This window comes from Cebus imitator, unplaced genomic scaffold, assembly GCF_001604975.1.
Source record: "Cebus imitator isolate Cc_AM_T3 unplaced genomic scaffold, Cebus_imitator-1.0 Scaffold118, whole genome shotgun sequence".
NCBI classification, from domain to species: domain Eukaryota; kingdom Metazoa; phylum Chordata; class Mammalia; order Primates; family Cebidae; genus Cebus; species Cebus imitator.
Genome location: NW_016107433.1, coordinates 4,265,966 through 4,273,896, shown reverse-complemented (window position 1 = coordinate 4,273,896; position 7,931 = coordinate 4,265,966). Strand labels below are relative to the sequence as shown.

The 7,931-nt window shown below is 44.2% G+C and overlaps 1 non-coding gene across 1 annotated transcript; it reads right to left on the bottom strand.

The window, feature by feature from the left end:
• Window positions 1-2,899: 2,899 nt before the first annotated feature.
• TRNAK-UUU lies at window positions 2,900-2,972 on the bottom strand. The gene has a single exon. It is a non-coding gene; the product is annotated as a tRNA-Lys (tRNA).
• Window positions 2,973-7,931: the final 4,959 nt, after the last annotated feature.

Genomic DNA, 7,931 nt, shown 5'->3' with positions numbered 1-7,931 from the left:
ATTGAGAAAATACTTTCTCCAAAGTTACTGTGGTGTCTTATAAATTTAGAGCAACTCTGCTAGAGTGTATTCCAATTCTCTATTTTTTCTGATTAAAATATGTAAATACTGTAACCCAAATATTTTCTTAGATACTGTCTTTGTACTACCCAAGCACTTTAGCAGGTTTTTTTTTTTGTTTTTTGGGATTTTTGTTTGTTTTGATATGGAGTTTTGCTCTTGTCACCCAGGCTGGAGTGCAGTGGCGCAATCTCAGCTCACCGCAACCTCTGCTTCCCAGATTTAAGCGATTCTCCTGCCTCAGCCTCCTGAGTAACTGGGATTACAAGCATGTGCCACCATGCTAGGCTAATATCGTATTTTTAGCAGAGACAGAGTTTCTGTGTGTTTGTCAGGCTAGTCTCGAACTCCTAACCTCAGGTGATTCACCCTCCTTGGCCTCCCAAAGTGCTGGGATTACAGGCGTGAGCCACCGCGCCTGGCCTTGCAGGTATTTTTAAAGGGAAAAACTCTTCAAATAAGTTGTTTCAATTTATGATTTCAAACCATAGGTCGTTCAGTTTCATCCCATTGAGTAAGAATATAAATTTATCCAAATAAAAATGGAAATATCAAAAGATTTGTCCCATAGGTCAAGATATTCCAAAAAGAAATTGTAACTTTGAACATGAAATCTTGCATAATTTTTAAGCTCTCAACTTTCAATGTGTTCAGTTATTTTCTTTCTGTTATAGGGATAAAGTTCATTGTTTTCCTGTTTGCAAGCATCTTTTTCAACAATTGCAACTAGCTAAATATTTTCAAATAAAGTTTTTTTGAGCACTGTATTCTTTGGAGATTTTGATTAAATATATCCAACTGGTGTTGAATAAAATGTAACCAAAACTTACAGATTTATTTATAAAAGAAGTTCAAAACCACTGCAGAACATGTAGGTTGATTTACAAAGTAACTCTTCAAAGGAGCAAAATCTTTAAAAACTCCATTGATGGCAAAAGCAGCAAACAGATAAAAAGTCCATACTGCCACCCTGAAGTATTTTTAATATTCAACATCAATTTCATCCCCCAAAATATTGTGGTTCAATTGCTCTAACGGAGTATACACAAATATTTGTAAATTTAAACCATTAAAATTTTTAATTAATCTAACATTGCAGCTAGTAGGAGACAGTTGTGAATTACATGAACATCAAAACAAATTCCAAACCTATTTCTGTCTCATAAGTTTCTTAATTTTATGATGACATTGACTTTTATCATGAACTTATATTCCACCAAATTTTGAGTGGGTGTTATCACCACAAAATTTAGTAACTTTATCTTCAATGTTAAACTATGAAGTTCCTTAAAAAATGGAGTATATACTAGTATTAACAATAAGATCAGATGTTTTACCTTCTTTAGAATGAACTCACAAAAACTTTAATAATTTGATTTTCTGAATTGGAAGTGAAAATTTGAACCAATTATTAGAATGTACGCATTTTCTTTGTGAAGCCTCTAATAGCACTTGATAAAATAGATAGCCTCTGAACTGTTTGCAATTTTTCTTCTGTCTCAAGTGCCAATACATCAAGTACAGGCACTATGTGCTTTGCACACACATAACAAAAACTTGGAAGAAAAAAATTCAGAAATTTAGCAAAGAAACAGTCATCTGATATCAATGAAAAATCGTGTTTTGCAGAAGAATCTGTAAGTCCACCTGCTACAGATTCACATGTGAATTCATCTACAGGCAAGTCTTCTTAAAATAACTACTGATTTTTTTTGTAGGCTGAGCACCATGGCTCACGCCTGTAATCCCAGCACTTTGGGAGGCTGAAGTGGGCAGATCACGAGGTCAAGAGATTGAGACCATCCTGGCCAATATGGTGAAACCCCATCTCTACTAAAAATACAAAAATTAGCCAGGTGTAGTGGCACATGCTCGTAGTCCCAGCTACTTGGGAGGCTGAGGCAGGAGAATTGCTTGAACCCAGAAAGCAGAGGTTGCAGTGAGCCCAGATCATGCCACCGCACTCCAGCCTGGTGACAGAAAGGGACTCCATCTCAAAACCAAAACAAAACAAACAAAAAAACTGCTACTGAATTTTTAAAATTAGATGCTGATTTTCTGATATTCTGTTAGCAATTCTTGTTTTCTATGCGGTCATTTGCCACAGTGAATGGTAAATATTGATAAACATTTTTTGTGCAAGTTACATCTATACTGGCTTTTGTAAGAAATTCGGTGCCTAATTTTTTCATGAAACATGCACATTTGGTTTTTGGAGTCGATGGCTGCCAAAAGGGATTACTCTGAAATAAAAATGTTGCCAGATAATAAAATCAACAGTTGCAAATTCCATGTATTATATAAATAAATGCAAAACTGGTATTGTAAGAGCATTCTGACTACTCTATGTTCTGCGGTGGGGCTGCTTAGCCCCTGTGTCCTGTATGGACCAATATTTTCCTGCACACCTACTTTCTAGTTTCCACAATTCCTGTGGACCCTGCCAACAGGCACCACGGTGGCAGGCTGCATGCCACAGGCCCCAGCACTGGCCCCTGCACAGGTAGCCACTTCTCACCTGGAGAACCTGGCTAATCCCACGTGCTTGTATCTGAGTGCACTTCACACCCTTTGAGAATGGGGTGTCAGTTACCTTGCGTCTGGAACAGAGTGACAAAGGGGTTGGGTAGCACTGGTAATCTTTCAAACCTGACCACGAATTCAAAGGAGAACTCCAAACTAGCATCTCACACGCAGGTATATGAGACCTCGGGACCTCGGCCGGAGTTGGTGGAACAAAAGGCAGCTCTCTCTACCTACCCCTCCTGGCTGATTTTGTTGTTGTTTGTTTTCTTTTTTATAAATTGAATCGGAATTAGATGCTAAAACCCAAGGGACATGCCTGAACAGGGACTTGAACCCTGGACTCTCAGATTAAAAGTCTGATGCTCTACCAACTGGGCTATCCAGGCTCCCTCCTTTCTGGCCTCTTTTAACACAATAATAAATAACAGCACTTGGTTAAAAATAATAAAGTACAATCTGGGACAAATCCAAAGTGGACAAGATGAAGAGTGGACAAGATGCCAGGACTCCCATGGGCAAACCGGGACATGTTGGTACCCTACATATTAAGAGTCTTGGGTTCTGTTTTCACTCAAGCAAATCTCTAAATTTTCTTATCCTTTTCTCTTCAAAGTGTTTTCCTGTGTGCCCACCCCTTAGGACTTCTAGCCCTTGCACAAAGAGATAAGTGAGATGCAAATATCCAAGAGGGTGTGGTACAGGCTGACTGCAAATCCCATCATGATTAAGGTGACAGACACTCCCCAGATAAAACCCACTCACCCCTTCCTTCCTGTAAAAAACTGTGCTAGAGCCCGCAGAGTGGCTCTGCTCTGTCCACCCTCCCTTCTTTACCAGTGACATGAGCTTGAAGATGGAAGCCACCTGTTCAAGAGAGTGGTTCAGAAAAATAAGAGTTGCTGATGACTGGGGAGCTGCCATATGTATTCATTATCAACCTCCAGACCCAGCAGCTGATTGCAATTCTTGGCCTAAACAAATACACGCCGCTGAAGTTCCTGCTTCCCATTCCAGGCTCTTCTGCCTCCACTCCGTCCTTGTACACCAAAACCCTGCCATACAAGTCACAAACATCACTCCGCTCATCCTTCATCCATGCTGTTATCCTGGCCGGAGAAACCTTTCTCAGCCTTGACATCTGGGTACTTCTGCCCTTCTGCCAGAAACAAACTAAGTCATCACCTCCTCGTGGAAGCCTCTCTGGGTTGCACTCCTGAAACATCCCAGGCATGCTCCTGCACCCTGTTATATGGTCACCTGTTAACATGCCTGCCTCCTTCAACCTGTGATCAGCCTGAGGGAGGGCACTGTGTGTTCTTTCTTCCTCATTCTGTCATCCTGTGCTACCATACCTGCTACATAGCGACAGAGCAGGCACACGTAATGGGGAATGATTGAATGAATGTTGAAACTTAACAAATAGGGGCGGGTCCTGGAAAGGCTCTGGGAGGAGGATACCTGATTGACCTCTAAAGGTAGGGGTCACCAAGTGGCAGTTACACATTCTCCATCAATAGGATCAGGTCCATTATTCTATTAAACCTCCTTGGGGACCTTGAGGGTGAGAGGACATGCCTATTAGTAACCCCCATTTATGGCTGGGCAAATGGAGGCATGGGGAGGTTAAAAGCCCCGGGTCAACCCAGGAATCAGTGATGAACCTGCTGTGATTGGCAGTCGTGGGGACCTGATGCAGGTTTGTTCTCTGAACATCACTACTTTCAAGGACTCCCCTGTTCATACTCTCAATCTTTTTTCTTTTTTCCTCCAGTAATATCCAAAAAGTCCCCTCTCCAGATTAAATCATCCTGGCTTCAAATATCTAAAGCAGCATTTTTTTTTTCCTTCAGCATTTGAAATGTTTTTAAGGGTTTATTTCAAACACGCTTTTCTTTGAACTGATTGTTCAGAACTTTCATTCCACTTTGTCACTGTGTTTTGTAGTCGGCTCTGATTTCTAAAAGGTTTTTATTTCTTCTCTATTAGTGGCCACCACCTGCTTACTGTTTGGATGGGTTTTGCTTTATTTTCTTTGCTTTCATCTATTGAAATGGATGAGAGGAACCTTAGGTAATGAACCTTGTTTCCAGTTTTCCCCCTCACCTCCCCTGTTTTTAACTCCTCCTGCAACTGCTAAGGATGAGGCAAAGGACGGAGAGGCCCCTGGGTGGTAAGTCTGGGAGTCAGTCTGCCTTTCTCCCCAGTTGTGGGGATGGAGTGACAGGCAGTGGAGGGCAGAACGTGCCTGCAATGTTTGCGGTGCTGTTGGCTTTGCGACAACCCAGCCGTCCTGTTTCCCCGCAGCAGGATGCACGGTGGCCTCCTAAATGGCCACTCTGGCTGGAGTGAAAAGGCATCTCCCTCCAATCTTACGGGGACTCCTAAGCTCCATGGGGGGATGCGAGCATCAGTGGCTGTTGCCGAGGCCCACATTGCCGGACACTAGCCTGTTCCATTTTTGGTTCATCTGCACACACTGGCCCTATGGGAGCAGCCTCGCATATAAATATATAAATATTTTACCAGTTCGTCCTGCCCTCGGGGTGTCAAGTTTAATGAACTAAACATCCTCCATTAATCACCCAGCAGAGTGTTATTGACTTCAGGGGAAAGGGTAAGTGACCACTGCAAAGACACGTCAGGGACTCGGTCTATACAACTCTTCCCTGTGCCAGGTCTTCCCAAATCTTTAAAAAAACTCCTAAATCTGGGGCTGGGTGAGGTGGCTCATGCCTGTAATCCCAGCACTTTGGGAGGCCGAGGCCGGAGGATCACTTGAGGTCAGGAGTTTGAGACCAGCCTGGCCAACGTGGAGAAACTTTGACTCTACTAAAAATACAAAAATTAGCCACGCATGGTGGTGCACACCTGTAATCCCAGCTACTCAGGAGGCTGAGGCAGGAGAATTGCTCGAACCTGGGAGGTGAAGATTGCAGTGAGCTGAGATCACCCCACTGTACTCCAGCCTGGGAGACAGAGTGAGAGTCTGTCTCCAAAAAAAAAAAAAAAAAAAAGAGAGCAAAGTCCTAAATCCAGAAGTTCTGCCAGCCTAGTTGATACATTGCTTTCCAGTCCTCTCCTGTCCTCTTATCGTCACATTTTAGTATTGCTTTTTAATTGATGAATTAAAGAGACAAGTTCTCACTCTACTGCCCAGGCTGGAGTGCGGTGTTACAATCACGGCTTAATGCAGTCTCAAACTCTTGGTCTCAAGCGATCCTCCCATCTCAACCTCCAGAGTGGCTGGAACCACAGGTATACACCGCCATGCTTGGTTAATTTTTCTTTTTTTTTTTGGTAGAGATGGGGTCTCGCTATGTTGCCTGAGCTGGTCTCAAACTCTTGGCCTCAGGTCATCCTCCCACCTCTGCCTCTCAAAGTCCTGGCATCACAGGCATGAGTCACTGTGCCCGGCTTGCCTACAACATTTTAGATGTCAACTTCCTCACCCTTTTGTTTAAAATATGGCATCTTCTCCTGTATCTGCCCAGCCCAGAAATGCACAGTCATGGGTTATGTCAGCCCAGGGATGGTGAGGAAGGTCTTGCACCCCGTTGTCACGATGACCCCATAGCCAATAAATCAAGTCCAGTGTAACATTTGAGCAACTTGAGAAAATGGAACTGAAGTGGGTACATATTGGAGACCCTTTGACATCGCTGAATATCCTTTGTAAATAATATTTATCACCCAGCCTAGAGCCATGAGAGTCACTCAGAGCAAGTATGTAAGAGTGGAGAAATGAAGGAAAGAGAAGGGCAGAGGGAAGGAAGTGGAGATGGCTGCTGTGACACGGAGGTGGCCGTGGGTGGTGATACAGCAGTGTCCGTGTTAAGCCGGGGTATCCATCTTTGGTACCCGGCCCCTACTCCCGCAGCCACAGATGGAAGGCAAACCTGGCAAGCCAATGTCTACCTTACCCCTTCCTGGACAGTGAGGTCCTACCCATTCTGACTCCACTGAAATCTATGGGAAATGGTGGAGATCTACTGTCCCAGCCCAGAAAATGACATTGTGTGTCAGGATCTGCCCTTCATCTCCCTTCTTTTGCAGAGCTAACCCTGGCCTCACCCACCCCCGCCAGAGGGGCATGACCCCTCCCTGCACACATCCAGGCTTTCCAAAGCATCTTGCATTTGGCCAGAGGTCTCAAGAAGCCTCTCCAGGCTGTGTAGGGCTTTAGCCCAACACTAATTAGTAATGCAATCCCGAAAAGAGTGAAGCTGCCTGCCACCTCCCTCACTCATAGTGATTTATGTTCAATTTGTACAAATGGAGAAAATGAGATTTCAAATTTCAATGCCATTTCTGCAATGAGGTGATTAAAAGAGAGAGCGGTATCGCCTTCCACTGTATAGAATATTGATCCCACTGCTATTTTCCTTTGCAATAACCATTAGCTCAGTATTATTTGCAAACCTCTAATGTGAACCTGGAGATGTAATTTACATTTGTGCCTCACTTATTTGCTTTAACAAAACAACACAAAAGCTTTGGGTCTTTCAATCTATCCATATTGTCAATAAAATTAGCAGCTTGAAGGGAAAAATTATATTCAAAAACCATAACTTCCCATTAACTACCGCAAGACACAACTCATTGTTGCAGAAGAGAGAGAGCTTCATAGCTAGATCCTTTCTTGTTCTTTTCTCATCCTCTGCCCCCTCTTCCCCCTCCATGGGGTTAGAATTCAATGAACAAGCTTGAAAGTGAAACATCCCCTCCTCTGAATGTGGATCAGCTTTGGGTCTGGGGGCTGGCTGTGCACATCTGAGGCCCGATCCCTCCGAGGGTGACCCTGGAGGAAGAGAACACGTGGGCCACTGCTTCAAGTGTCAGCACACGCCTGGCCCAGAGGTTCATCGGGCTGCCAGGACCAATGCGTACACATAGACACGTGCTCGGAGCCTCAGAGAGAGAGGCTTCCTCAAGAAAGCGGGGAGCCAGGGTGAGGACCGAGGGGCTGGAAGAAAAGATGAGAAGGAGGTAATCAAGAAATAAAAGCGTGGGGCCGCGCTCTGGCAATTCAAATGGCAGTTCCGTCAGCCTCGACTCTGAACAAATAGGCCACGCGGCTCCGCGTTCTCATTTCTTGTCTCTGCAAATCCGTCAGCTGCCTACAACGGCCTACCAGACCCTGGAAGATGAGAACAAGAAAAAGGGAGAGTGGGGGGCGGGGGAGCTAATGACCCATAATTGCCATGATAGTGGGAGAGAGGCCAGGCAGCTGTTTGACATTCCTGGTATGTATAGTATGCAAATATCGACAAAGGCTCAACACAGTTTCGCTATTGTGGATCCGGAGGGTAACCAAATTAGCCTTTGGCAGCCATGGTAATTGGGAG